This window comes from Ornithodoros turicata, unplaced genomic scaffold, assembly GCF_037126465.1.
Source record: "Ornithodoros turicata isolate Travis unplaced genomic scaffold, ASM3712646v1 Chromosome117, whole genome shotgun sequence".
Lineage (NCBI taxonomy): Eukaryota > Metazoa > Arthropoda > Arachnida > Ixodida > Argasidae > Ornithodoros > Ornithodoros turicata.
The window spans coordinates 334660-362528 of NW_026999299.1; the positions used below are offsets into that span (position 1 = coordinate 334660).

General features: G+C 47.3%; 3 long non-coding RNA genes across 3 annotated transcripts; 2 read left to right on the top strand and 1 right to left on the bottom strand.

Annotated features, from left to right (window-relative positions):
- Positions 1 to 2223: 2223 nt before the first annotated feature.
- LOC135371592 (uncharacterized) lies at positions 2224 to 3354 on the top strand. The gene is made up of 3 exons (XR_010415651.1): positions 2224 to 2454; positions 2677 to 2702; positions 3133 to 3354. It is a non-coding gene; the product is annotated as an uncharacterized LOC135371592 (long non-coding RNA).
- Positions 3355 to 4596: 1242 nt separating this feature from the next.
- LOC135371604 (uncharacterized) lies at positions 4597 to 8081 on the bottom strand. The gene is made up of 2 exons (XR_010415659.1): positions 7984 to 8081; positions 4597 to 5041 (listed from the first exon to the last, which is right to left on the bottom strand). It is a non-coding gene; the product is annotated as an uncharacterized LOC135371604 (long non-coding RNA).
- A 13812-nt stretch (positions 8082 to 21893) lies between these two features.
- On the top strand, positions 21894 to 23044 carry LOC135371599 (uncharacterized). The gene is made up of 3 exons (XR_010415655.1): positions 21894 to 22124; positions 22347 to 22372; positions 22803 to 23044. It is a non-coding gene; the product is annotated as an uncharacterized LOC135371599 (long non-coding RNA).
- Positions 23045 to 27869: the final 4825 nt, after the last annotated feature.

The window sequence follows — 27869 nt, forward strand, 5'->3', positions numbered from 1 at the left end:
GAAAATACGGCAAATAAATATAAATATAGGCCCTACCTTGCTTCTTAGCAGGAAGGAAAATGTTACACAAATATTGCACAGCACATTGCTATGAAAACGCGCGTGCCCCAAGTCTCAATACGAACTACCAACTGTACAACGCAAAGAAGTTCCAACAGGGTCACGTGACAGAGGGAAAAAGATCCATAGGGGAAGAAGATCCACTGGTGGGTCTTTTTTTTTGCCATACGGATCCTTAATTTCTGTTTGGGTCATTTTTCCTGCCCAAGTAAGCAGGGGAATGAAAAGACCAGACAAAGAAACGTTTGACAAAGAGATCGATAAAGTAATTAGAGTATTCAGTAGAAAATACCACAAAAAAAGTACAAATACATCTAAGAAAAATACTAGGTAAGGTACCGAAATACCGTAAACCATATTTAAAACGCGGTATTTTAAATACAGTACTCTAAATACACAAATAGGTCCACTAAAGTGCTTACAAGAGGCAATTCATGGAAGTATGAAAGATGGAAGTCACTGAAAACGTTAGCCAGCTGTAGGACTCGAACACACGTCTTCTGGCTTACCGGCTGGATTTACTGGCTTTGTATGTATTTGTCCTTTCTATGGTGTTCCAGCCTCAGAACATCAGTTCTCTCATCTGGAACGTTTTTAGCCTCCAGGGCTACAAAAGCTCTACCCGAGAAACACCATCGTGTCGTTGGTAGACAGACTTGAAACCGAAACAGATCGGAAGGGGAGGGCGGGGTTCCACGAATGGGCACTTGTTCGCTGCCTCCCATTAAAAGAAAAGTAGGACCGAAGGTAGCGTCCCTTTCAGGGACCATATCGTAATCCCCTCAAGACCGTGACTTTCGGGCGCGACCTTGTTTGCACCTAGCTTCGAGAGTAGTTCAACCCCAACTGGCGTTCAACTGGGTAGTCCAACTGGCGCTGTCGAACACTATGACGTCGTTTGTTCACAAACGCGGAGAGGTCTATTGACTGGAGAGTATGAAAAACTAAATCCAGTGAAAACCGGCCTCGGTGGCTAAGTCGGTAGCGTGTTCGCCTTCTGATCCCGAGATCGCGGGTTCGAACCCGGCCGAGGACGCCAGCAACTTGGTGGCAGGGTACAAGTTGCTTAGACACGCCGTCTTCCGCGAGGGACGTTAAATACGGGGTGCCGTGTGATGAGCTTTCATTGCACGTTAAAGAACCCTCAGGTGGGCAAAAGCAATCCACAGACCGACCGCTGTGGCGTCGCTCATGATCTCAGTTGTCTCGCGACGTAAACACCCAATTATTATTATTAAATCCAGTGAAAGATGGAAGTCACTGAAAAGATTAGCCAGCTGTAGGACTCGAACCCACACCTTCTGGATTTTTCCTTTCTATGTTGTTCCAGCCTCAGAACATCAGTTCTCTCATACTAAATCCAAATTTTGACGAATGAAATTTTGAAGAATGTATGCAAAAGTAGAAAGTGAAGTGAAATATATGGACGAAGAAATTTCTCCATTCTAGTGCTTTTAATCGGAAATTCGTATATAAACCACCGAGTACAAGCTCGACGCAAATGGTCATGCTATAAAGTTCTGAAACGGCACACGCATGCACAAGTTTTCGAAAATGTTGCAAGAATACACCGCATTAATTAATCTCGTCCGATTATATTCTGATCACATAGATAATATGTAAGTGTTTTTAACAGTTGCATACCTTCCCATGTGTATGTTTTAATCTCTAGAATGCCCCTGACAGAATGACAACAATCTCGGCATCCTGTTGCGACGTTCGCCGCTCAGTACGTGCACCCGGTGTTACTGCCAGAAAAACCGTGGTCCGATCACGGTCCTTGTGGTCCTTGTGTCGCTGACTATAATTCCGTTGGAGCGTAGAATTCCTTTTTTTGTTAAATATCACACAATATATAAATATCAGTATTGAAACCTGTTATGCCGCCGATCAAATATGAGGGACCATCCTGCCTCGTTCCAAACCAACCGCAACCCTTTATTACTCAAAACTTCCATTCAGGGAATCCGTCGACGGAAACCGCCTTGCGGCTACAGGAAACAGGTAGATAAAAACATGTCAACAAGATAAGTCTCGAAAGAACATCTGATAGCGGAGTATCATGGAAAATGCGCAATCATAACAAAACCGAAACATGAAGCGATATCTTACCGAGCACCATCGGCATCAGAACTTGTCTGTCTGTTTGTCTGTACTCTTGTCTGTTTTGAAGGTTTTGAAAAGTAAGTCGGCATGGCCAGTTGGCGTCAATGTGTCAGTTGTTGGTGGTTGTCGGAGTTGTGTCATCCTTTCATCTCTTCATACTGTGAATATCTGTGAATCTGTGACGCAAGCTACTGTGCCACGCGCAGTATCTTCAAAGTAACCAGTTGAAGGCCGGCCGAACCAAGAGAAGGTACAAGCGGGACATAGGAACCAAATCCGAACTACGGTGTAGGTAGTGACCCAATATTTATGTAGTGTGAACTACCTTTCTGATGTGTCGTCGTCTCGCTGCAGATTCGTGTGAATTAGGAGGCAGCCGAAGTGATATTTAGGACTTCACGCATTGCGTTGCTACACGTGCTTTCGCACAATAACATGCCTCGAACTTCGCGTGAAACTTCACTTTTACCGCACCAAATATGTAAGTCATATCTGTACTTTTGTCTACAGGTGAAGCAAGGACATCGTATGACAAGGTATGACAAATAAGCGAATATTTCTTTTCCCCGGGGCCACAGCTGATAAGAAGGGAGCTGTCATCTCTATTCATTTCCACTTTGGAATGAAGTCTCCATTACACCTGCGCTTGTTGACAGGCTGCAGAAAATTTAATCACAGTGTGGAAAATTATGTTTACAATATTAAGTTTATAGAGCTATATGATATCATTCACTATAGTTTGCAAGTGTAAGTGTTGTTGAGAAGACGATCACCTACACTCTTAAAAAAGGGTGTACTTTAACTCCTTTTTCTTGCCACATATATCACTCCCTACTAGAGAATACAGTTACTCTCAAAAAGGGAGTGATATATGTGGCAAGGAAAGGAGTTAAAGTACGCCCTTTTTTTTTTTAAGAGTGTAGTACTGCACTGGTTGATAATCACGTGAGCACCTTTGTCTTACAGGCACCGAAGACGGGCGAGAAGATTATTCCTTCGAACGCTTCAGCGTGCATTTCATCTGAAACATCGTCTACGCAGAGTGCAGCTTACATGAGATCTTTTAAAGCTCCACAGTGTGTGTTGCTGTGAAATATATGATATGATGTAATAGGTGATGTGACTGCAGATGTGATGTGCTGAACAGTATGCGTGAACATGTGTGATATGTCCTCTTCCTGAACTGACTGGGGGGGGGGGGGGGGGGGGGGGTCCTTGTGATCGTGCTGGCTTGTGTTCTCCCCTGCCCTGAACCATGTTTTTTGAGGCGAGGGTGTGAATAAGTAAGACTGTTGTATGGGATGTACTTGAAGTACCAATTACTGCTATACGTACATATTTCAGTGCTTGTACTTTACTTAAAGTACATTTAAATTTCAGTATTTTTCTTCTGTGCTTTCCTTTCAAGTACCCCAAGCGGCACTACAAACGCAAAATATGTTGCAAAATCATTTCTATATACAATATATAATATACTGTAAACAATATATACGTAAACAAGTGTAGTCTTCATCAACGTGTCCTCCTGGACTGAGTGGGGAGAATTTTCCCGATTGTGCTGGTCCGTGTTCACTCATGAGGAGGCGCTGAGGTGGAGCATCAGAGTCAAAGGCAGAGTGTCGAACCGAAAAACGTTTTTCGGTTTGTTTCGGTTCCGGTTCAGCGACCAGTGACACAATCTAAATTTGTATTGTACTTGAGGAGCACTTTAAAGTACTTTGCTAATGTCTTCACACTTTAAGTACATTTGTACTATGCAACATTGTACTGCACTTAAAGAACAACAGGGCTTGGTACTTTACTTTAAGTAGAATTTTGAGGAAGTTTGCTCATCACTGAGTATACTAAATGGTATCCTTGCAGAGAATGATGCATGGATCAGGTGGACTTTTGCAACCTTTAAATATGGTGCATGGGGACAAGCAAATAATTTCTTAGGGCCTGACTTTTTAGGGTTAAACCCGTATCCGCCCGATATTTACCCCCCGAACGAAATCAGTAAAATTCGGGTTTAACCCGAATCTACCCGAAAACATCCGGGTCGCGTGGCACACTCATAAGCGAGCATTAAAATAAAGTTTGATAACATTGCTAAACATTAGTTCCATGTTAAGACAAATTTTTAGTAAACAAAAAAAAAATCACCCGAATACACCCGAATTCCTGATGACAGAATATGCCATAACGGGATTTAACCCGAATACACCCGAATTTTCGAATGAAAAATATCACCCGATATTTACCCCCCGAATTTGGCCAAAAATAAAACCCGAAAAAGTCGGGCCCTAAATTAATACTGTTTCTATTTCATGATTTAACTTCATAATTTTACTGCTGTATGTGCACTTTGAGTGAGTATATTTCAATTGGCGTACAGTCTCCACTGTTGTTCTGATATAGAATATACCATACTGTTTGATGCACGTGATCTTAATAATAATAATAATAATTTATTTCACCAATGACACCTGGTGAGAGGATACAGCCAAAAAGCTTCAAAAACTGCATCTTCTTTGTGTCACAGGCGAAAAAGAAAAGCGGGAACGTTCTTCGTCCGAACGTTTTCCCGAACTCTTCCCGAGGGTCTCCCCGGACTTGGAGGACAAGTCCAGGAAGCGACACGAGGCCAAGGAAATGACGTCGGAGTGTCCGTTCGACGATCGCTCCGGCGTGGAGACGGCCCACCCTGAGGTCCGCCAGAGCACTGACACAGAAGAGAACTCTTGCGTTTGCGAAGCATGTTCCGCGAGATTTGCACACAGGAATGCCCTCATAGCGCACATGAAACGTCAGCTGCGGAGACGGGAGCATCTGCTTGCTCTACGGAGGTTTCTCTCGCGAGGAAGACCGTCTACGGGATCACCAAAGGAAGCACCTTCGGGAAAGGAGGATTCCAAGGAATCGAGTGAGTTGGACACAGTGGATGTCCTTTCTATATTTCTTTATTTATTAATTAGCATTAAACATGTAAGAAACGGGACTGCAGGATAAACCGCCCTCCGGACACTGTCCCAGATACAAAAGAATTTTTTTTGTTTTTAATTTTGTGTTAGCGTCGTGAAGCAACTATGGCTATGAGCGGCGTACAGATGTAGATAGATGGAGAGAGGACAGGAGGAAGGAGTGGGGGACAGGGGGTGGTTAGTATATGCATCCTGGGCCGACTTCAGAGGGAACTGTTGCCGACATTTCGTCTGGAAAGTCTGGAAACATAGCCGGTGACGGGATTCGAACCCGTGTCACCCTCCGAGTCTCGGCGTGGAAAGCGATCATCTTGAATTGAATTGAATTGAATTTATTTAAACTTTACAATGCTTAATGAAACCTACGCTATCTTAAGCACTACGTCATGGGAGCTGGTGGGAAAAATGTTACAAAGTGTCACCGTCTTGTGAAGATAGAGCAAAGTAACGATAAAGACGTTTTGAAACTAGAAATAAAAATCTGACGATGTCGAAAAAATTAGTTAATGCCATTACCAGTAGAAAGGAACACTTTGACTCCCTGTTTAAATTTACGAATGGAGGTAGTCTGGCCAAGGGCGAAACGTTCCGCAGCTTGGCAACCGTAAACTACACGAAATTGGTTCTGGAAATTGGAAGTGTCAGAGTAACGCTGTCAGTATGAAGTGAGTATGCTGACAAATAAAGTTGGAAAGAGATTATTGATGAATTGCAGACCACATTTATGAATTTATACGCAAGGACGGCAAGTTGTACCTTTCGTAAGTCAAAAACACTACGTGCTTCCAGACAAATAGGAAAAGGCGAAACTAGCTAACAGAAGCGTAAGGATGTGACGATAGCACGACTCTTAAGTGCTCTTTTTCCTGTAATATATAATTAGAGCCTGAAGTTTTAGGGTTTAACCCAAACACGCAGTACACACGAAAAGCCTGCGCTATCCGCGACATCTTTTCTTTTCACAGATGCAATCACTCTCGCGTTGACCCGTCCCTCCCTGGCATGCGTGTAAAATATGAACACTCTCCGCCATTGCTAACACCACATCTCTAATCACGCGCCCTGGTTCAGCCTATTTTTCGGAAAAACCCGCGGGCTGTCCCCCTCCCAGGCACGCGTCCTAAATATGATGATACATGGGAAAGAAAGGAACGATCAGACGTACTCCTAGCAGTGTGTCCAAGGTTAACGTACGCAGTGGGGTCGGCTTCTAATTCAACGACGCGGGCGATTTCGACAATTCAATGAAATTTTCTTGCACTATATCAGTCGTAACGCGATCCACTCACCGCCATACTGAGAGTAGCAGAGAAGTCATTATTAACACGCTCTTTCCTTTACAGAAAAGAGCTGAACAGGCCAGTAACATGCACCACAAAAATTGATTCATCGCCAAAGGTTACATCCCCTGTCTACACTGGCTGACGTGTGCATTGGAATGATGGCAATCTGTCCGACACATCAACACGCATTAAACATGAACAGAACGCACTCACCGCAATAGAGTCATAATTACCGCGGAAATTTTTTCACCCCGTTAGAAAGAACCGAACGGTTGACGGGAAACACTGCACCTGGCCCGACCGCCTCTTCCAGCCCCAATTCTCCGGAGCAACTGGCGATAACTGGTTTCCGCGGCAAAGGGAGAGGGCGCTCACCACCACCGACAAGCAAATCGCTTCCGTTCCCCTGGTAACGGGGAAGTTGCGAGCGCCGCCACACGCGAGAGATGGCGATCCGATAACCGTGCGTCGTCTGCTGGCTCCAAATGCGTAGACGTGGCAGCGCTTTCCTAGGAATGCGGAGAGGAATGGAAATTCGGCGCTAGCAGACGATGCCTGGTTATCGGATTGCCACCCGTGTGATGCCGCTTGCAGCCCCGCCGCCACCAGGGGAACGCGATGACGCGAAGGCAGTACAGCAATTACGAACACCGGGCGCTATTAGCAATATCATATTTTCACAGTTCGAATCAGTTGAGCGCGTGATCGGGCTAAGCCTAAACGACGAAATCTCGCCCAAGTCCCCTCGTCAAAACACGTACGCGAAAAACCTGGGCTACCCTGGATATCTTTTTGGCACAGTGCCAATCACTTCAGCGCGTGGTCGGGCTAAGCCTAACCGACGAAATTTTGCAACAGCAGCCCTACCCCCCCCCCCCCCCTCCCAAACACGCAGTACACACGACAAGCCTGCGATATCATATTTTCACAGTCCGAATCAGTTCAGCGCGTGATAAGCCTAACCGACGAAATTTTGCCGCAGCCCCGCCGTCCAAACACGCAGTAAACACGAAAAGCCTGCGCTATCCGCGATATCATATTTTCACAGTTCGAATCAGTTGAGCGCGTGATCGGGCTCAGCCTAAACGACGAAATTTTGCCGCAGCCCCGCCGTCCAAACACGCAGTAAACACGAAAAGCCTGCGCTATCCGCGATATCTTTCTTTTCACAGTTGCAATCACTCTCGCGTGGCCCTTCCCTCCCTGGCATACATGAAAAATATAAACACTGTGCTTTCCGCCATTGCTAACACCACATCTCTAATCACCCGCCCAGGCACTCGAGCTAAGCCCCTTTTTTATCGGGAAAACCCGTCGCCTGCTTCCCTCTCAGACACGCGTCGTCAATATGAACACTCCGGGCTTAGAGCCATTGCTAACACCACTCTCTAATCACGCGCCCTGGTTCAGCCTATTTTTTTCAAGAAAACCCGCCGCCTGCCCCCTCCCAGAAAAGCGTCGTAAATATGAACACTCTCCGCCATTGCTAACGCCACATCTCTAATCACGAATACGTTCTAACGAGGGATCTCTAACGACGCCCGCCATAAATATGAACACGAGACACTTACCGAGCCAACACGCCACACGTAGCAGGTCATCGTCCCTCTGAACACTCCTCTGGGCATTAGTTCACGTCTGTGAACTAGGGTTCCGTCTCTCGTCAAAAGATGCCTGGGAAAGAAAGGAACAATCAGAAGTATTCCTAGCTGTGTGTCCAACGTTAACGTACGCAGTGGGGTCGGCTTCTAATTCTAAACGACGAAATCTGGCCGAAGTCCACTCGTCAAAACACGTACACGAAAAACCTGGGCTACCCTCGATATCTTTTTGGCACAGTGCCAATCACTTCAGCGCGTGGTCGGGCTAAGCCTAACCGACGAAATTTTTCAACAGCCGCCCTACCCCCCCCCCCCCCAAACACGCAGAATACACGAAAAGCCTGCGCTATCCGCGACATCTTTTCACAGTTGCAATCACTCTCGCGTTGACCCGTCCCTCCCTGGCATGCGTGTAAAATATGAACACTCTCCGCCATTGCTAACACCACATCTCTAATCACGCGCCCTGGTTCAGCCTATTTTTCGGAAAAACCCGCGGGCTGTCCCCCTCCCAGGCACGCGTCCTAAATATGATGATACATGGGAAAGAAAGGAACAATCAGACGTACTCCTAGCAGTGTGTCCAAGGTTAACGTACGCAGTGGGGTCGGCTTCTAATTCAACGACGCGGGCGATTTCGACAATTCAATGAAATTTTCTTGCACTATATCAGTCGTAACGCGATCCACTCACCGCCATACTGAGAGTAGCAGAGAAGTCATTATTAACACGCTCTTTCCTTTACAGAAAAGAGCTGAACAGGCCAGTAACATGCACCACAAAAATTGATTCATCGCCAAAGGTTACATCCCCTGTCTACACTGGCTGACGTGTGCATTGGAATGATGGCAATCTGTCCGACACATCAACACACGCATTAAACATGAACAGAACGCACTCACCGCAATAGAGTCATAATTACCGCGGAAATTTTTTCACCCCGTTAGAAAGAACCGAACGGTTGACGGGAAACACTGCACCTGGCCCGACCGCCTCTTCCAGCCCCAATTCTCCGGAGCAACTGGCGATAACTGGTTTCCGCGGCAAAGGGAGAGGGCGCTCACCACCACCGACAAGCAAATCGCTTCCGTTCCCCTGGTAACGGGGAAGTTGCGAGCGCCGCCACACGCGAGAGATGGCGATCCGATAACCGTGCGTCGTCTGCTGGCTCCAAATGCGTAGACGTGGCAGCGCTTTCCTAGGAATGCGGAGAGGAATGGAAATTCGGCGCTAGCAGACGATGCCTGGTTATCGGATTGCCACCCGTGTGCTGCCGCTTGCAGCCCCGCCGCCACCAGGGGAACGCGATGACGCGAAGGCAGTACAGCAATTACGAACACCGGGCGCTATTAGCAATATCATATTTTCACAGTTCGAATCAGTTGAGCGCGTGATCGGGCTAAGCCTAAACGACGAAATCTCGCCGAAGTCCCCTCGTCAAAACACGTACGCGAAAAACCTGGGCTACCCTGGATATCTTTTTGGCACAGTGCCAATCACTTCAGCGCGTGGTCGGGCTAAGCCTAACCGACGAAATTTTGCAACAGCAGCCCTACCCCCCCCCCCTCCCAAACACGCAGTACACACGACAAGCCTGCGATATCATATTTTCACAGTCCGAATCAGTTCAGCGCGTGATAAGCCTAACCGACGAAATTTTGCCGCAGCCCCGCCGTCCAAACACGCAGTAAACACGAAAAGCCTGCGCTATCCGCGATATCATATTTTCACAGTTCGAATCAGTTGAGCGCGTGATCGGGCTCAGCCTAAACGACGAAATTTTGCCGCAGCCCCGCCGTCCAAACACGCAGTAAACACGAAAAGCCTGCGCTATTCGCGATATCTTTCTTTCACAGTTGCAATCACTCTCGCGTGGCCCCTTCCCTCCCTGGCATACATGAAAAATATAAACACTGTGCTTTCCGCCATTGCTAACACCACATCTCTAATCACCCGCCCAGGCACTCGAGCTAAGCCCCTTTTTTATCGGGAAAACCCGTCGCCTGCTTCCCTCTCAGACACGCGTCGTCAATATGAACACTCCGGGCTTAGAGCCATTGCTAACACCACTCTCTAATCACGCGCCCTGGTTCAGCCTATTTTTTTCAAGAAAACCCGCCGCCTGCCCCCTCCCAGAAAAGCGTCGTAAATATGAACACTCTCCGCCATTGCTAACGCCACATCTCTAATCACGAATACGTTCTAACGAGGGATCTCTAACGACGCCCGCCATAAATATGAACACGAGACACTTACCGAGCCAACACGCCACACGTAGCAGGTCATCCTCCCTCTGAACACTCCTCTGGGCATTAGTTCACGTCTGTGAACTAGGGTTCCGTCTCTCGTCAAAAGATGCCTGGGAAAGAAAGGAACAATCAGAAGTATTCCTAGCTGTGTGTCCAACGTTAACGTACGCAGTGGGGTCGGCTTCTAATTCTAAACGACGAAATCTGGCCGAAGTCCACTCGTCAAAACACGTACACGAAAAACCTGGGCTACCCTCGATATCTTTTTGGCACAGTGCCAATCATTTCAGCGCGTGGTCGGGCTAAGCCTAACCGACGAAATTTTGCAACAGCAGCCCTACCCCCCCCCCCCCCCAAACACGCAGTACACACGAAAAGCCTGCGCTATCCGCGACATCTTTTCTTTTCACAGATGCAATCACTCTCGCGTTGACCCGTCCCTCCCTGGCATGCGTGTAAAATATGAACACTCTCCGCCATTGCTAACACCACATCTCTAATCACGCGCCCTGGTTCAGCCTATTTTTCGGAAAAAACCCGCGGGCTGTCCCCCTCCCAGGCACGCGTCCTAAATATGATGATACATGGGAAAGAAAGGAACGATCAGACGTACTCCTAGCAGTGTGTCCAAGGTTAACGTACGCAGTGGGGTCGGCTTCTAATTCAACGACGCGGGCGATTTCGACAATTCAATGAAATTTTCTTGCACTATATCAGTCGTAACGCGATCCACTCACCGCCATACTGAGAGTAGCAGAGAAGTCATTATTAACACGCTCTTTCCTTTACAGAAAAGAGCTGAACAGGCCAGTAACATGCACCACAAAAATTGATTCATCGCCAAAGGTTACATCCCCTGTCTACACTGGCTGACGTGTGCATTGGAATGATAGCAATCTGTCCGACACATCAACACACGCATTAAACATGAACAGAACGCACTCACCGCAATAGAGTCATAATTACCGCGGAAATTTTTTCACCCCGTTAGAAAGAACCGAACGGTTGACGGGAAACATTGCACCTGGCCCGACCGCCTCTTCCACCCCCAATTCTCCGGAGCAACTGGCGATAACTGGTTTCCGCGGCAAAGGGAGAGGGCGCTCACCACCACCGACAAGCAAATCACTTCCGTTCCCCCCTGCTGACGGGGGAGTTGCGAGCGCCGCCACACGCGAGAGATGGCGATCCGATAACTGCGCGTCGTCTGCTAGCTCCAAATGCGTAGACGTGACAGCGCTTTCATAGGAATGCGGAGAGGAATAGAAATTCGGCGCTAGCAGACGATGCCTGGTTATCGGATTGCCACCCGTGTGATGCCGCTTGCAGCCCCGCCGCCACCAGGGGAACGCGATGACGCGAAGGCAGTACAGCAATTACGAACACCGGGCGCTATTAGCAATATCATATTTTCACAGTTCGAATCAGTTGAGCGCGTGATCGGGCTAAGCCTAAACGACGAAATCTCGCCCAAGTCCCCTCGTCAAAACACGTACGCGAAAAACCTGGGCTACCCTGGATATCTTTTTGGCACAGTGCCAATCACTTCAGCGCGTGGTCGGGCTAAGCCTAACCGACGAAATTTTGCAACAGCAGCCCTACCCCCCCCCCTCCCAAACACGCAGTACACACGACAAGCCTGCGATATCATATTTTCAGTCCGAATCAGTTCAGCGCGTGATAAGCCTAACCGACGAAATTTTGCCGCAGCCCCGCCGTCCAAACACGCAGTAAACACGAAAAGCCTGCGCTATCCGCGATATCATATTTTCACAGTTCGAATCAGTTGAGCGCGTGATCGGGCTCAGCCTAAACGACGAAATTTTGCCGCAGCCCCGCCGTCCAAACACGCAGTAAACACGAAAAGCCTGCGCTATCCGCGATATCTTTTCTTTTCACAGTTGCAATCACTCTCGCGTGGCCCCTTCCCTCCCTGGCATACATGAAAAATATAAACACTGTGCTTTCCGCCATTGCTAACACCACATCTCTAATCACCCGCCCAGGCACTCGAGCTAAGCCCCTTTTTTATCGGGAAAACCCGTCGCCTGCTTCCCTCTCAGACACGCGTCGTCAATATGAACACTCCGGGCTTAGAGCCATTGCTAACACCACTCTCTAATCACGCGCCCTGGTTCAGCCTATTTTTTTCAAGAAAACCCGCCGCCTGCCCCCTCCCAGAAAAGCGTCGTAAATATGAACACTCTCCGCCATTGCTAACGCCACATCTCTAATCACGAATACGTTCTAACGAGGGATCTCTAACGACGCCCGCCATAAATATGAACACGAGACACTTACCGAGCCAACACGCCACACGTAGCAGGTCATCGTCCCTCTGAACACTCCTCTGGGCATTAGTTCACGTCTGTGAACTAGGGTTCCGTCTCTCGTCAAAAGATGCCTGGGAAAGAAAGGAACAATCAGAAGTATTCCTAGCTGTGTGTCCAACGTTAACGTACGCAGTGGGGTCGGCTTCTAATTCTAAACGACGAAATCTGGCCGAAGTCCACTCGTCAAAACACGTACACGAAAAAACCTGGGCTACCCTCGATATCTTTTTGGCACAGTGCCAATCACTTCAGCGCGTGGTCGGGCTAAGCCTAACCGACGAAATTTTTCAACAGCCGCCCTACCCCCCCCCCCCCCAAACACGCAGAATACACGAAAAGCCTGCGCTATCCGCGACATCTTTTCACAGTTGCAATCACTCTCGCGTTGACCCGTCCCTCCCTGGCATGCGTGTAAAATATGAACACTCTCCGCCATTGCTAACACCACATCTCTAATCACGCGCCCTGGTTCAGCCTATTTTTCGGAAAAACCCGCGGGCTGTCCCCCTCCCAGGCACGCGTCCTAAATATGATGATACATGGGAAAGAAAGGAACAATCAGACGTACTCCTAGCAGTGTGTCCAAGGTTAACGTACGCAGTGGGGTCGGCTTCTAATTCAACGACGCGGGCGATTTCGACAATTCAATGAAATTTTCTTGCACTATATCAGTCGTAACGCGATCCACTCACCGCCATACTGAGAGTAGCAGAGAAGTCATTATTAACACGCTCTTTCCTTTACAGAAAAGAGCTGAACAGGCCAGTAACATGCACCACAAAAATTGATTCATCGCCAAAGGTTACATCCCCTGTCTACACTGGCTGACGTGTGCATTGGAATGATGGCAATCTGTCCGACACATCAACACACGCATTAAACATGAACAGAACGCACTCACCGCAATAGAGTCATAATTACCGCGGAAATTTTTTCACCCCGTTAGAAAGAACCGAACGGTTGACGGGAAACACTGCACCTGGCCCGACCGCCTCTTCCAGCCCCAATTCTCCGGAGCAACTGGCGATAACTGGTTTCCGCGGCAAAGGGAGAGGGCGCTCACCACCACCGACAAGCAAATCGCTTCCGTTCCCCTGGTAACGGGGAAGTTGCGAGCGCCGCCACACGCGAGAGATGGCGATCCGATAACCGTGCGTCGTCTGCTGGCTCCAAATGCGTAGACGTGGCAGCGCTTTCCTAGGAATGCGGAGAGGAATGGAAATTCGGCGCTAGCAGACGATGCCTGGTTATCGGATTGCCACCCGTGTGCTGCCGCTTGCAGCCCCGCCGCCACCAGGGGAACGCGATGACGCGAAGGCAGTACAGCAATTACGAACACCGGGCGCTATTAGCAATATCATATTTTCACAGTTCGAATCAGTTGAGCGCGTGATCGGGCTAAGCCTAAACGACGAAATCTCGCCGAAGTCCCCTCGTCAAAACACGTACGCGAAAAACCTGGGCTACCCTGGATATCTTTTTGGCACAGTGCCAATCACTTCAGCGCGTGGTCGGGCTAAGCCTAACCGACGAAATTTTGCAACAGCAGCCCTACCCCCCCCCCCCTCCCAAACACGCAGTACACACGACAAGCCTGCGATATCATATTTTCACAGTCCGAATCAGTTCAGCGCGTGATAAGCCTAACCGACGAAATTTTGCCGCAGCCCCGCCGTCCAAACACGCAGTAAACACGAAAAGCCTGCGCTATCCGCGATATCATATTTTCACAGTTCGAATCAGTTGAGCGCGTGATCGGGCTCAGCCTAAACGACGAAATTTTGCCGCAGCCCCGCCGTCCAAACACGCAGTAAACACGAAAAGCCTGCGCTATTCGCGATATCTTTTCTTTTCACAGTTGCAATCACTCTCGCGTGGCCCCTTCCCTCCCTGGCATACATGAAAAATATAAACACTGTGCTTTCCGCCATTGCTAACACCACATCTCTAATCACCCGCCCAGGCACTCGAGCTAAGCCCCTTTTTTATCGGGAAAACCCGTCGCCTGCTTCCCTCTCAGACACGCGTCGTCAATATGAACACTCCGGGCTTAGAGCCATTGCTAACACCACTCTCTAATCACGCGCCCTGGTTCAGCCTATTTTTTTCAAGAAAACCCGCCGCCTGCCCCCTCCCAGAAAAGCGTCGTAAATATGAACACTCTCCGCCATTGCTAACGCCACATCTCTAATCACGAATACGTTCTAACGAGGGATCTCTAACGACGCCCGCCATAAATATGAACACGAGACACTTACCGAGCCAACACGCCACACGTAGCAGGTCATCCTCCCTCTGAACACTCCTCTGGGCATTAGTTCACGTCTGTGAACTAGGGTTCCGTCTCTCGTCAAAAGATGCCTGGGAAAGAAAGGAACAATCAGAAGTATTCCTAGCTGTGTGTCCAACGTTAACGTACGCAGTGGGGTCGGCTTCTAATTCTAAACGACGAAATCTGGCCGAAGTCCACTCGTCAAAACACGTACACGAAAAACCTGGGCTACCCTCGATATCTTTTTGGCACAGTGCCAATCATTTCAGCGCGTGGTCGGGCTAAGCCTAACCGACGAAATTTTGCAACAGCAGCCCTACCCCCCCCCCCCCAAACACGCAGTACACACGAAAAGCCTGCGCTATCCGCGACATCTTTTCTTTTCACAGATGCAATCACTCTCGCGTTGACCCGTCCCTCCCTGGCATGCGTGTAAAATATGAACACTCTCCGCCATTGCTAACACCACATCTCTAATCACGCGCCCTGGTTCAGCCTATTTTTCGGAAAAACCCGCGGGCTGTCCCCCTCCCAGGCACGCGTCCTAAATATGATGATACATGGGAAAGAAAGGAACGATCAGACGTACTCCTAGCAGTGTGTCCAAGGTTAACGTACGCAGTGGGGTCGGCTTCTAATTCAACGACGCGGGCGATTTCGACAATTCAATGAAATTTTCTTGCACTATATCAGTCGTAACGCGATCCACTCACCGCCATACTGAGAGTAGCAGAGAAGTCATTATTAACACGCTCTTTCCTTTACAGAAAAGAGCTGAACAGGCCAGTAACATGCACCACAAAAATTGATTCATCGCCAAAGGTTACATCCCCTGTCTACACTGGCTGACGTGTGCATTGGAATGATAGCAATCTGTCCGACACATCAACACACGCATTAAACATGAACAGAACGCACTCACCGCAATAGAGTCATAATTACCGCGGAAATTTTTTCACCCCGTTAGAAAGAACCGAACGGTTGACGGGAAACATTGCACCTGGCCCGACCGCCTCTTCCACCCCCAATTCTCCGGAGCAACTGGCGATAACTGGTTTCCGCGGCAAAGGGAGAGGGCGCTCACCACCACCGACAAGCAAATCACTTCCGTTCCCCCCTGCTGACGGGGGAGTTGCGAGCGCCGCCACACGCGAGAGATGGCGATCCGATAACTGCGCGTCGTCTGCTAGCTCCAAATGCGTAGACGTGACAGCGCTTTCATAGGAATGCGGAGAGGAATAGAAATTCGGCGCTAGCAGACGATGCCTGGTTATCGGATTGCCACCCGTGTGCTGCCGCTTGCAGCCCCGCCGCCACCAGGGGAACGCGATGACGCGAAGGCAGTACAACAATTACGAACACCGGGCGCTATTAGCGATATCATATTTTCACAGTTCGAATCAGTTGAGCGCGTGATCGGGCTAAGCCTAAACGACGAAATCTCGCCGAAGTCCCCTCGTCAAAACACGTACGCGAAAAACCTGGGCTACCCTGGATATCTTTTTGGCACAGTGCCAATCACTTCAGCGCGTGGTCGGGCTAAGCCTAACCGACGAAATTTTGCAACAGCAGCCCTACCCCCCCCCCCCCTCCCAAACACGCAGTACACACGACAAGCCTGCGATATCATATTTTCACAGTCCGAATCAGTTCAGCGCGTGATAAGCCTAACCGACGAAATTTTGCCGCAGCCCCGCCGTCCAAACACGCAGTAAACACGAAAAGCCTGCGCTATCCGCGATATCATATTTTCACAGTTCGAATCAGTTGAGCGCGTGATCGGGCTCAGCCTAAACGACGAAATTTTGCCGCAGCCCCGCCGTCCAAACACGCAGTAAACACGAAAAGCCTGCGCTATTCGCGATATCTTTTCTTTTCACAGTTGCAATCACTCTCGCGTGGCCCCTTCCCTCCCTGGCATACATGAAAAATATAAACACTGTGCTTTCCGCCATTGCTAACACCACATCTCTAATCACCCGCCCAGGCACTCGAGCTAAGCCCCTTTTTTATCGGGAAAACCCGTCGCCTGCTTCCCTCTCAGACACGCGTCGTCAATATGAACACTCCGGGCTTAGAGCCATTGCTAACACCACTCTCTAATCACGCGCCCTGGTTCAGCCTATTTTTTTCAAGAAAACCCGCCGCCTGCCCCCTCCCAGAAAAGCGTCGTAAATATGAACACTCTCCGCCATTGCTAACGCCACATCTCTAATCACGAATACGTTCTAACGAGGGATCTCTAACGACGCCCGCCATAAATATGAACACGAGACACTTACCGAGCCAACACGCCACACGTAGCAGGTCATCCTCCCTCTGAACACTCCTCTGGGCATTAGTTCACGTCTGTGAACTAGGGTTCCGTCTCTCGTCAAAAGATGCCTGGGAAAGAAAGGAACAATCAGAAGTATTCCTAGCTGTGTGTCCAACGTTAACGTACGCAGTGGGGTCGGCTTCTAATTCTAAACGACGAAATCTGGCCGAAGTCCACTCGTCAAAACACGTACACGAAAAACCTGGGCTACCCTCGATATCTTTTTGGCACAGTGCCAATCATTTCAGCGCGTGGTCGGGCTAAGCCTAACCGACGAAATTTTGCAACAGCAGCCCTACCCCCCCCCCCCCCAAACACGCAGTACACACGAAAAGCCTGCGCTATCCGCGACATCTTTTCTTTTCACAGATGCAATCACTCTCGCGTTGACCCGTCCCTCCCTGGCATGCGTGTAAAATATGAACACTCTCCGCCATTGCTAACACCACATCTCTAATCACGCGCCCTGGTTCAGCCTATTTTTCGGAAAAACCCGCGGGCTGTCCCCCTCCCAGGCACGCGTCCTAAATATGATGATACATGGGAAAGAAAGGAACGATCAGACGTACTCCTAGCAGTGTGTCCAAGGTTAACGTACGCAGTGGGGTCGGCTTCTAATTCAACGACGCGGGCGATTTCGACAATTCAATGAAATTTTCTTGCACTATATCAGTCGTAACGCGATCCACTCACCGCCATACTGAGAGTAGCAGAGAAGTCATTATTAACACGCTCTTTCCTTTACAGAAAAGAGCTGAACAGGCCAGTAACATGCACCACAAAAATTGATTCATCGCCAAAGGTTACATCCCCTGTCTACACTGGCTGACGTGTGCATTGGAATGATAGCAATCTGTCCGACACATCAACACACGCATTAAACATGAACAGAACGCACTCACCGCAATAGAGTCATAATTACCGCGGAAATTTTTTCACCCCGTTAGAAAGAACCGAACGGTTGACGGGAAACATTGCACCTGGCCCGACCGCCTCTTCCACCCCCAATTCTCCGGAGCAACTGGCGATAACTGGTTTCCGCGGCAAAGGGAGAGGGCGCTCACCACCACCGACAAGCAAATCACTTCCGTTCCCCCCTGCTGACGGGGGAGTTGCGAGCGCCGCCACACGCGAGAGATGGCGATCCGATAACTGCGCGTCGTCTGCTAGCTCCAAATGCGTAGACGTGACAGCGCTTTCATAGGAATGCGGAGAGGAATAGAAATTCGGCGCTAGCAGACGATGCCTGGTTATCGGATCGCCATCTCTCCCGTGTGGTGCCGCTCGCAGCACCGCCGCCACCAGGGGAACGCGATGACGCGAAGGCAGTACAACAATTACGAACACCGGGCGCTATTAGCGATATCATATTTTCACAGTTCGAATCAGTTGAGCGCGTGATCGGGCTAAGCCTAAACGACGAAATCTCGCCGAAGTCCCCTCGTCAAAACACGTACGCGAAAAACCTGGGCTACCCTGGATATCTTTTTGGCACAGTGCCAATCACTTCAGCGCGTGGTCGGGCTAAGCCTAACCGACGAAATTTTGCAACAGCAGCCCTACCCCCCCCCCCCCTCCCAAACACGCAGTACACACGACAAGCCTGCGATATCATATTTTCACAGTTCCAATCAGTTGAGCGCGTGATCGGGCTAAGCCTAAATGACGAAATTTTGCCGCAGCCCCGCCGTCCAAGCACGCAGTAAACACGAAAAGCCTGCGCTATCAGCGATATCATATTTTCACAGTTCGAATCAGTTCAGCGCGTGATAAGCCTAAACGACGAAATTTTGCCGCAGCCCCGCCGTCCAAACACGCAGTAAACACGAAAAGCCTGCGCTATCCGCGATATCATATTTTATACACCCCCTGTCTACACTGGCTGACGTGTGCATTGGAATGATAGCAATCTGTCCGACACATCAACACACGCATTAAACATGGACATAACGCGTCTACATAACGCGTGATTGCTACTCAAAAACATCATAATGGACAAATGCTAGCACGCAACAATCAACTATCGCGCAAGCAGGCATGCGCAAGTCACGTGCGGCATTGCTCTTATGCACGTCACGCGAGAGCTCGCTGCGGCCTTTACTCGGGACCAACTGCGGCATAGAAAAAAGTCGATTATAAATCGTGCGATACGATTTCTTCTGAAATCTTTTGCACAGTTGTCGTGAGGAGTATTAGAAATCATAAGGCGGTGTTTCCCAGACCTATGTTTTCGACCGGACTGTCACTTTAAGCAGCATCATTAACCTTTTATGAAGTTCAGTGCCCTTTCGACAGTTTTGTCAACTGACCCTGAGAGATATGGGGAGAAAAGCCACATCACACTCTGGAAGAGGATAGAATTTGTACGTCACCGACCTGAAAAGGAACTCTGCAGGAAAATATTTCCGTGTATCACGCGCACCGTTAGATAACGCGCAGGACCTCTTCAGAACACTTTTTTACTGTATAACGCGCGCGTTATACACCGGAAAATACGGCAAATAAATATAAATATAGGCCCTACCTTGCTTCTTAGCAGGAAGGAAAATGTTACACAAATATTGCACAGCACATTGCTATGAAAACGCGCGTGCCCCAAGTCTCAATACGAACTACCAACTGTACAACGCAAAGAAGTTCCAACAGGGTCACGTGACAGAGGGAAAAAGATCCATAGGGGAAGAAGATCCACTGGTGGGTCTTTTTTTTGCCATACGGATCCTTAATTTCTGTTTGGGTCATTTTTCCTGCCCAAGTAAGCAGGGGAATGAAAAGACCAGACAAAGAAACGTTTGACAAAGAGATCGATAAAGTAATTAGAGTATTCAGTAGAAAATACCACAAAAAAGTACAAATACATCTAAGAAAAATACTAGGTAAGGTACCGAAATACCGTAAACCATATTTAAAACGCGGTATTTTAAATACAGTACTCTAAATACACAAATAGGTCCACTAAAGTGCTTACAAGAGGCAATTCATGGAAGTATGAAAGATGGAAGTCACTGAAAACGTTAGCCAGCTGTAGGACTCGAACACACGTCTTCTGGCTTACCGGCTGGATTTACTGGCTTTGTATGTATTTGTCCTTTCTATGGTGTTCCAGCCTCAGAACATCAGTTCTCTCATCTGGAACGTTTTTAGCCTCCAGGGCTACAAAAGCTCTACCCGAGAAACACCATCGTGTCGTTGGTAGACAGACTTGAAACCGAAACAGATCGGAAGGGGAGGGCGGGGTTCCACGAATGGGCACTTGTTCGCTGCCTCCCATTAAAAGAAAAGTAGGACCGAAGGTAGCGTCCCTTTCAGGGACCATATCGTAATCCCCTCAAGACCGTGACTTTCGGGCGCGACCTTGTTTGCACCTAGCTTCGAGAGTAGTTCAACCCCAACTGGCGTTCAACTGGGTAGTCCAACTGGCGCTGTCGAACACTATGACGTCGTTTGTTCACAAACGCGGAGAGGTCTATTGACTGGAGAGTATGAAAAACTAAATCCAGTGAAAACCGGCCTCGGTGGCTAAGTCGGTAGCGTGTTCGCCTTCTGATCCCGAGATCGCGGGTTCGAACCCGGCCGAGGACGCCAGCAACTTGGTGGCAGGGTACAAGTTGCTTAGACACGCCGTCTTCCGCGAGGGACGTTAAATACGGGGTGCCGTGTGATGAGCTTTCATTGCACGTTAAAGAACCCTCAGGTGGGCAAAAGCAATCCACAGACCGACCGCTGTGGCGTCGCTCATGATCTCAGTTGTCTCGCGACGTAAACACCCAATTATTATTATTAAATCCAGTGAAAGATGGAAGTCACTGAAAAGATTAGCCAGCTGTAGGACTCGAACCCACACCTTCTGGATTTTTCCTTTCTATGTTGTTCCAGCCTCAGAACATCAGTTCTCTCATACTAAATCCAAATTTTTGACGAATGAAATTTTGAAGAATGTATGCAAAAGTAGAAAGTGAAGTGAAATATATGGACGAAGAAATTTCTCCATTCTAGTGCTTTTAATCGGAAATTCGTATATAAACCACCGAGTACAAGCTCGACGCAAATGGTCATGCTATAAAGTTCTGAAACGGCACACGCATGCACAAGTTTTCGAAAATGTTGCAAGAATACACCGCATTAATTAATCTCGTCCGATTATATTCTGATCACATAGATAATATGTAAGTGTTTTAACAGTTGCATACCTTCCCATGTGTATGTTTTAATCTCTAGAATGCCCCTGACAGAATGACAACAATCTCGGCATCCTGTTGCGACGTTCGCCGCTCAGTACGTGCACCCGGTGTTACTGCCAGAAAAACCGTGGTCCGATCACGGTCCTTGTGGTCCTTGTGTCGCTGACTATAATTCCGTTGGAGCGTAGAATTCCTTTTTTTGTTAAATATCACACAATATATAAATATCAGTATTGAAACCTGTTATGCCGCCGATCAAATATGAGGGACCATCCTGCCTCGTTCCAAACCAACCGCAACCCTTTATTACTCAAAACTTCCATTCAGGGAATCCGTCGACGGAAACCGCCTTGCGGCTACAGGAAACAGGTAGATAAAAACATGTCAACAAGATAAGTCTCGAAAGAACATCTGATAGCGGAGTATCATGGAAAATGCGCAATCATAACAAAACCGAAACATGAAGCGATATCTTACCGAGCACCATCGGCATCAGAACTTGTCTGTCTGTTTGTCTGTACTCTTGTCTGTTTTGAAGGTTTTGAAAAGTAAGTCGGCATGGCCAGTTGGCGTCAATGTGTCAGTTGTTGGTGGTTGTCGGAGTTGTGTCATCCTTTCATCTCTTCATACTGTGAATATCTGTGAATCTGTGACGCAAGCTACTGTGCCACGCGCAGTATCTTCAAAGTAACCAGTTGAAGGCCGGCCGAACCAAGAGAAGGTACAAGCGGGACATAGGAACCAAATCCGAACTACGGTGTAGGTAGTGACCCAATATTTATGTAGTGTGAACTACCTTTCTGATGTGTCGTCGTCTCGCTGCAGATTCGTGTGAATTAGGAGGCAGCCGAAGTGATATTTAGGACTTCACGCATTGCGTTGCTACACGTGCTTTCGCACAATAACATGCCTCGAACTTCGCGTGAAACTTCACTTTTACCGCACCAAATATGTAAGTCATATCTGTACTTTTGTCTACAGGTGAAGCAAGGACATCGTATGACAAGGTATGACAAATAAGCGAATATTTCTTTTCCCCGGGGCCACAGCTGATAAGAAGGGAGCTGTCATCTCTATTCATTTCCACTTTGGAATGAAGTCTCCATTACACCTGCGCTTGTTGACAGGCTGCAGAAAATTTAATCACAGTGTGGAAAATTATGTTTACAATATTAAGTTTATAGAGCTATATGATATCATTCACTATAGTTTGCAAGTGTAAGTGTTGTTGAGAAGACGATCACCTACACTCTTAAAAAAGGGTGTACTTTAACTCCTTTTTCTTGCCACATATATCACTCCCTACTAGAGAATACAGTTACTCTCAAAAAGGGAGTGATATATGTGGCAAGGAAAGGAGTTAAAGTACGCCCTTTTTTTTTTTAAGAGTGTAGTACTGCACTGGTTGATAATCACGTGAGCACCTTTGTCTTACAGGCACCGAAGACGGGCGAGAAGATTATTCCTTCGAACGCTTCAGCGTGCATTTCATCTGAAACATCGTCTACGCAGAGTGCAGCTTACATGAGATCTTTTAAAGCTCCACAGTGTGTGTTGCTGTGAAATATATGATATGATGTAATAGGTGATGTGACTGCAGATGTGATGTGCTGAACAGTATGCGTGAACATGTGTGATATGTCCTCTTCCTGAACTGACTGGGGGGGGGGGGGGGTCCTTGTGATCGTGCTGGCTTGTGTTCTCCCCTGCCCTGAACCATGTTTTTTGAGGCGAGGGTGTGAATAAGTAAGACTGTTGTATGGGATGTACTTGAAGTACCAATTACTGCTATACGTACATATTTCAGTGCTTGTACTTTACTTAAAGTACATTTAAATTTCAGTATTTTTCTTCTGTGCTTTCCTTTCAAGTACCCCAAGCGGCACTACAAACGCAAAATATGTTGCAAAATCATTTCTATATACAATATATAATATACTGTAAACAATATATACGTAAACAAGTGTAGTCTTCATCAACGTGTCCTCCTGGACTGAGTGGGGAGAATTTTCCCGATTGTGCTGGTCCGTGTTCACTCATGAGGAGGCGCTGAGGTGGAGCATCAGAGTCAAAGGCAGAGTGTCGAACCGAAAAACGTTTTTCGGTTTGTTTCGGTTCCGGTTCAGCGACCAGTGACACAATCTAAATTTGTATTGTACTTGAGGAGCACTTTAAAGTACTTTGCTAATGTCTTCACACTTTAAGTACATTTGTACTATGCAACATTGTACTGCACTTAAAGAACAACAGGGCTTGGTACTTTACTTTAAGTAGAATTTTGAGGAAGTTTGCTCATCACTGAGTATACTAAATGGTATCCTTGCAGAGAATGATGCATGGATCAGGTGGACTTTTGCAACCTTTAAATATGGTGCATGGGGACAAGCAAATAATTTCTTAGGGCCTGACTTTTTAGGGTTAAACCCGTATCCGCCCGATATTTACCCCCCGAACGAAATCAGTAAAATTCGGGTTTAACCCGAATCTACCCGAAAACATCCGGGTCGCGTGGCACACTCATAAGCGAGCATTAAAATAAAGTTTGATAACATTGCTAAACATTAGTTCCATGTTAAGACAAATTTTTAGTAAACAAAAAAAAAAATCACCCGAATACACCCGAATTCCTGATGACAGAATATGCCATAACGGGATTTAACCCGAATACACCCGAATTTTCGAATGAAAAATATCACCCGATATTTACCCCCCGAATTTGGCCAAAAATAAAACCCGAAAAAGTCGGGCCCTAAATTAATACTGTTTCTATTTCATGATTTAACTTCATAATTTTACTGCTGTATGTGCACTTTGAGTGAGTATATTTCAATTGGCGTACAGTCTCCACTGTTGTTCTGATATAGAATATACCATACTGTTTGATGCACGTGATCTTAATAATAATAATAATAATTTATTTCACCAATGACACCTGGTGAGAGGATACAGCCAAAAAGCTTCAAAAACTGCATCTTCTTTGTGTCACAGGCGAAAAAGAAAAGCGGGAACGTTCTTCGTCCGAACGTTTTCCCGAACTCTTCCCGAGGGTCTCCCCGGACTTGGAGGACAAGTCCAGGAAGCGACACGAGGCCAAGGAAATGACGTCGGAGTGTCCGTTCGACGATCGCTCCGGCGTGGAGACGGCCCACCCTGAGGTCCGCCAGAGCACTGACACAGAAGAGAACTCTTGCGTTTGCGAAGCATGTTCCGCGAGATTTGCACACAGGAATGCCCTCATAGCGCACATGAAACGTCAGCTGCGGAGACGGGAGCATCTGCTTGCTCTACGGAGGTTTCTCTCGCGAGGAAGACCGTCTACGGGATCACCAAAGGAAGCACCTTCGGGAAAGGAGGATTCCAAGGAATCGAGTGAGTTGGACACAGTGGATGTCCTTTCTATATTTCTTTATTTATTAATTAGCATTAAACATGTAAGAAACGGGACTGCAGGATAAACCGCCCTCCGGACACTGTCCCAGATACAAAAGAACTTTTTTTTGTTTTTAATTTTGTGTTAGCGTCGTGAAGCAACTATGGCTATGAGCGGCGTACAGATGTAGATAGATGGAGAGAGGACAGGAGGAAGGAGTGGGGGACAGGGGGTGGTTAGTATATGCATCCTGGGCCGACTTCAGAGGGAACTGTTGCCGACATTTCGTCTGGAAAGTCTGGAAACATAGCCGGTGACGGGATTCGAACCCGTGTCACCCTCCGAGTCTCGGCGTGGAAAGCGATCATCTTGAATTGAATTGAATTGAATTTATTTAAACTTTACAATGCTTAATGAAACCTACGCTATCTTAAGCACTACGTCATGGGAGCTGGTGGGAAAAATGTTACAAAGTGTCACCGTCTTGTGAAGATAGAGCAAAGTAACGATAAAGACGTTTTGAAACTAGAAATAAAAATCTGACGATGTCGAAAAAATTAGTTAATGCCATTACCAGTAGAAAGGAACACTTTGACTCCCTGTTTAAATTTACGAATGGAGGTAGTCTGGCCAAGGGCGAAACGTTCCGCAGCTTGGCAACCGTAAACTACACGAAATTGGTTCTGGAAATTGGAAGTGTCAGAGTAACGCTGTCAGTATGAAGTGAGTATGCTGACAAATAAAGTTGGAAAGAGATTATTGATGAATTGCAGACCACATTTATGAATTTATACGCAAGGACGGCAAGTTGTACCTTTCGTAAGTCAAAAACACTACGTGCTTCCAGACAAATAGGAAAAGGCGAAACTAGCTAACAGAAGCGTAAGGATGTGACGATAGCACGACTCTTAAGTGCTCTTTTTCCTGTAATATATAATTAGAGCCTGAAGTTTTAGGGTTTAACCTTATTCTTCCCCAAATTTGCACCGCGAATTGAAGGTTGCCTCTTTAGGGTGGAACCCGATATTTACCCGGCAAATCGCCCTCACTGAGAAGTCTGTGGGAATGCACACTTGGCTTGTTTGGCAGAAAAATGCAGTTACATCACCGTTTGTACCAAACCAGGACAGTTAGTTTGAGTAACTGAGCCCGAATTTAGCATACTGGAAGTTTTTCCACCCAAATTTTTTCGCACGAATTTAGAGCACATGTTTATTTGCCCAATTTTTACCCCTCCGAATTTAGAAAAAAATATTTCCCGAAAACTTCAGGCTCTATACCGGGTGTTTCAGTTAAATCCCCGGGCTAAATAATGCGCGAACAGGTGCACCAATCGATGAACTTTCTTTTTTACAAGTATCTGTCCGATACCACCTACAAGCTGCACACCGTGTGAATGAGTGGGAGGCGCTCATTATTAAAATAAAAATGCAAATGAGTTTTGTAAAAAAGCGTAACTTCTAAAGCAAGGTGCTGTCGGCATTAAAATGGGTACTACCTCTTTTGGGACCTTCAGTGGACACCTTTTAGAGAAAAATCTGCCACCGAAGCGGGTCATTTGTTGCAGTAATTAATTGGTTTCGGTTTACGTACTTTTGTCGCGGCTGGTCGCAGTGAAGCACAAAAGGACGCTCTTCCATTCCCTTATCCACCAATGGATTATGTCCTTGCACCAATGAATTACACCACTGAATTACGTCCTTTTGCGCTTCACCGCGACCACGCTCCACATAATCTGCTCACGTCTCCACCTCTTGGTGCACATTCCAACTAGAACGTCGTAAGCTTTGGAAGAGATAACATTGTGGACATATATGCAGGGCCTTGTGTTTTCGCGTTTATTTTTCTCGAAAATCGGGTTTTATTTCAGGAGCCGTAAAACGGCAAAATCGGGTTACATCAGGTGGGAAAGCACTTTTATCAGTAAAAAACGAAACGAAACATTGCTCCTTGCGTTTTGTAGGAACACAAAGATGTGAAATAGTCATGCTCAATGTGCAACGCATAGCATTCTGCTTGACGTCACATGCACCCCACCTATACTATGGTAGGACTAGACATGCAAAATTTCCGGAAATTTTGAATCGCTTGAAAACTGTTTTTTCCCGAAAAATTTGAAAAAATGGAAACAAACGCGGTTACTGCTGAGTCGAAGCATTGCTGGCCAAGCCACAGCATACAATGAGCTAGAATCTTCAATAGTGTTCACCCTCTAGGCATAAATGCAGAGCAGAGCATCCTATGACACTGCTGTCTACTCAGCGATAGGTAATTGGAACAACCCGTCCACTCCGACCAGAACTCCAACATTACGTGAACGCGAGGGCGATCGCTTGGAGCAGCCGGAAGGAGCTCTAAGTTGGTGGTTGTTGGCGGATTAGACGCACCTAAGGCACTGTTGGTGGATTGGAACCCATCGAAGGCACGAAAATTTACATTTTTTAATTTTGTCGCCTGGAAATTTTGGACTATTTTTCCGGAGACGAGGAAAAAACCCGAAAAGAATGGTTTTCCCCCAAAATTTCCGGGTTTTTTTTTCTGAGGCTCCGCATCTCTAGGTAGAACGGTACTATACTAAAAACAAGGGCATACAAATAATATTTTGTAAGGAATTGCATAAAAACCTTACAATATCAAAAGCTATGCTTAAACGTGGCTTTCTTGTGAGTTATTGATTTTTGCTATACAGTGAAACCCGCGTATAACAATATTGACGGTAATCGTGAATTCCATCGTTATACGGGGTACATCGTTAAACGAAGGCTGACCTAAATAGCGCGTCCTCGCGTGTAGCAAAAAAAAAAAAAAAGAAACAGATGCTGAAAGAAACAAAAAAAAATGAACGCGAAGCTGTGTGACATCACAGTGGCTTGGGAAAACAGCGATCAGAACTCGTGGAGGGAACCAGACAGCATAGCAGGACAACTTCTGGCAACACTACACGTCACCATACCGTAAGTCGGCTTCACCTAACGCCTGCGTGCTCTAGGAGGAGCTCGCTTTAGAACGCTGTCGCGCGACTCGCGGGTGGAAAGCACGTGCTAGGCCTTTTGAATCATCTCGCGAATTTGAGCAGCATTGGCCAAATATGGAGACATAAAAGCATTACCACCTACCTCTTTCACTGACAGTAT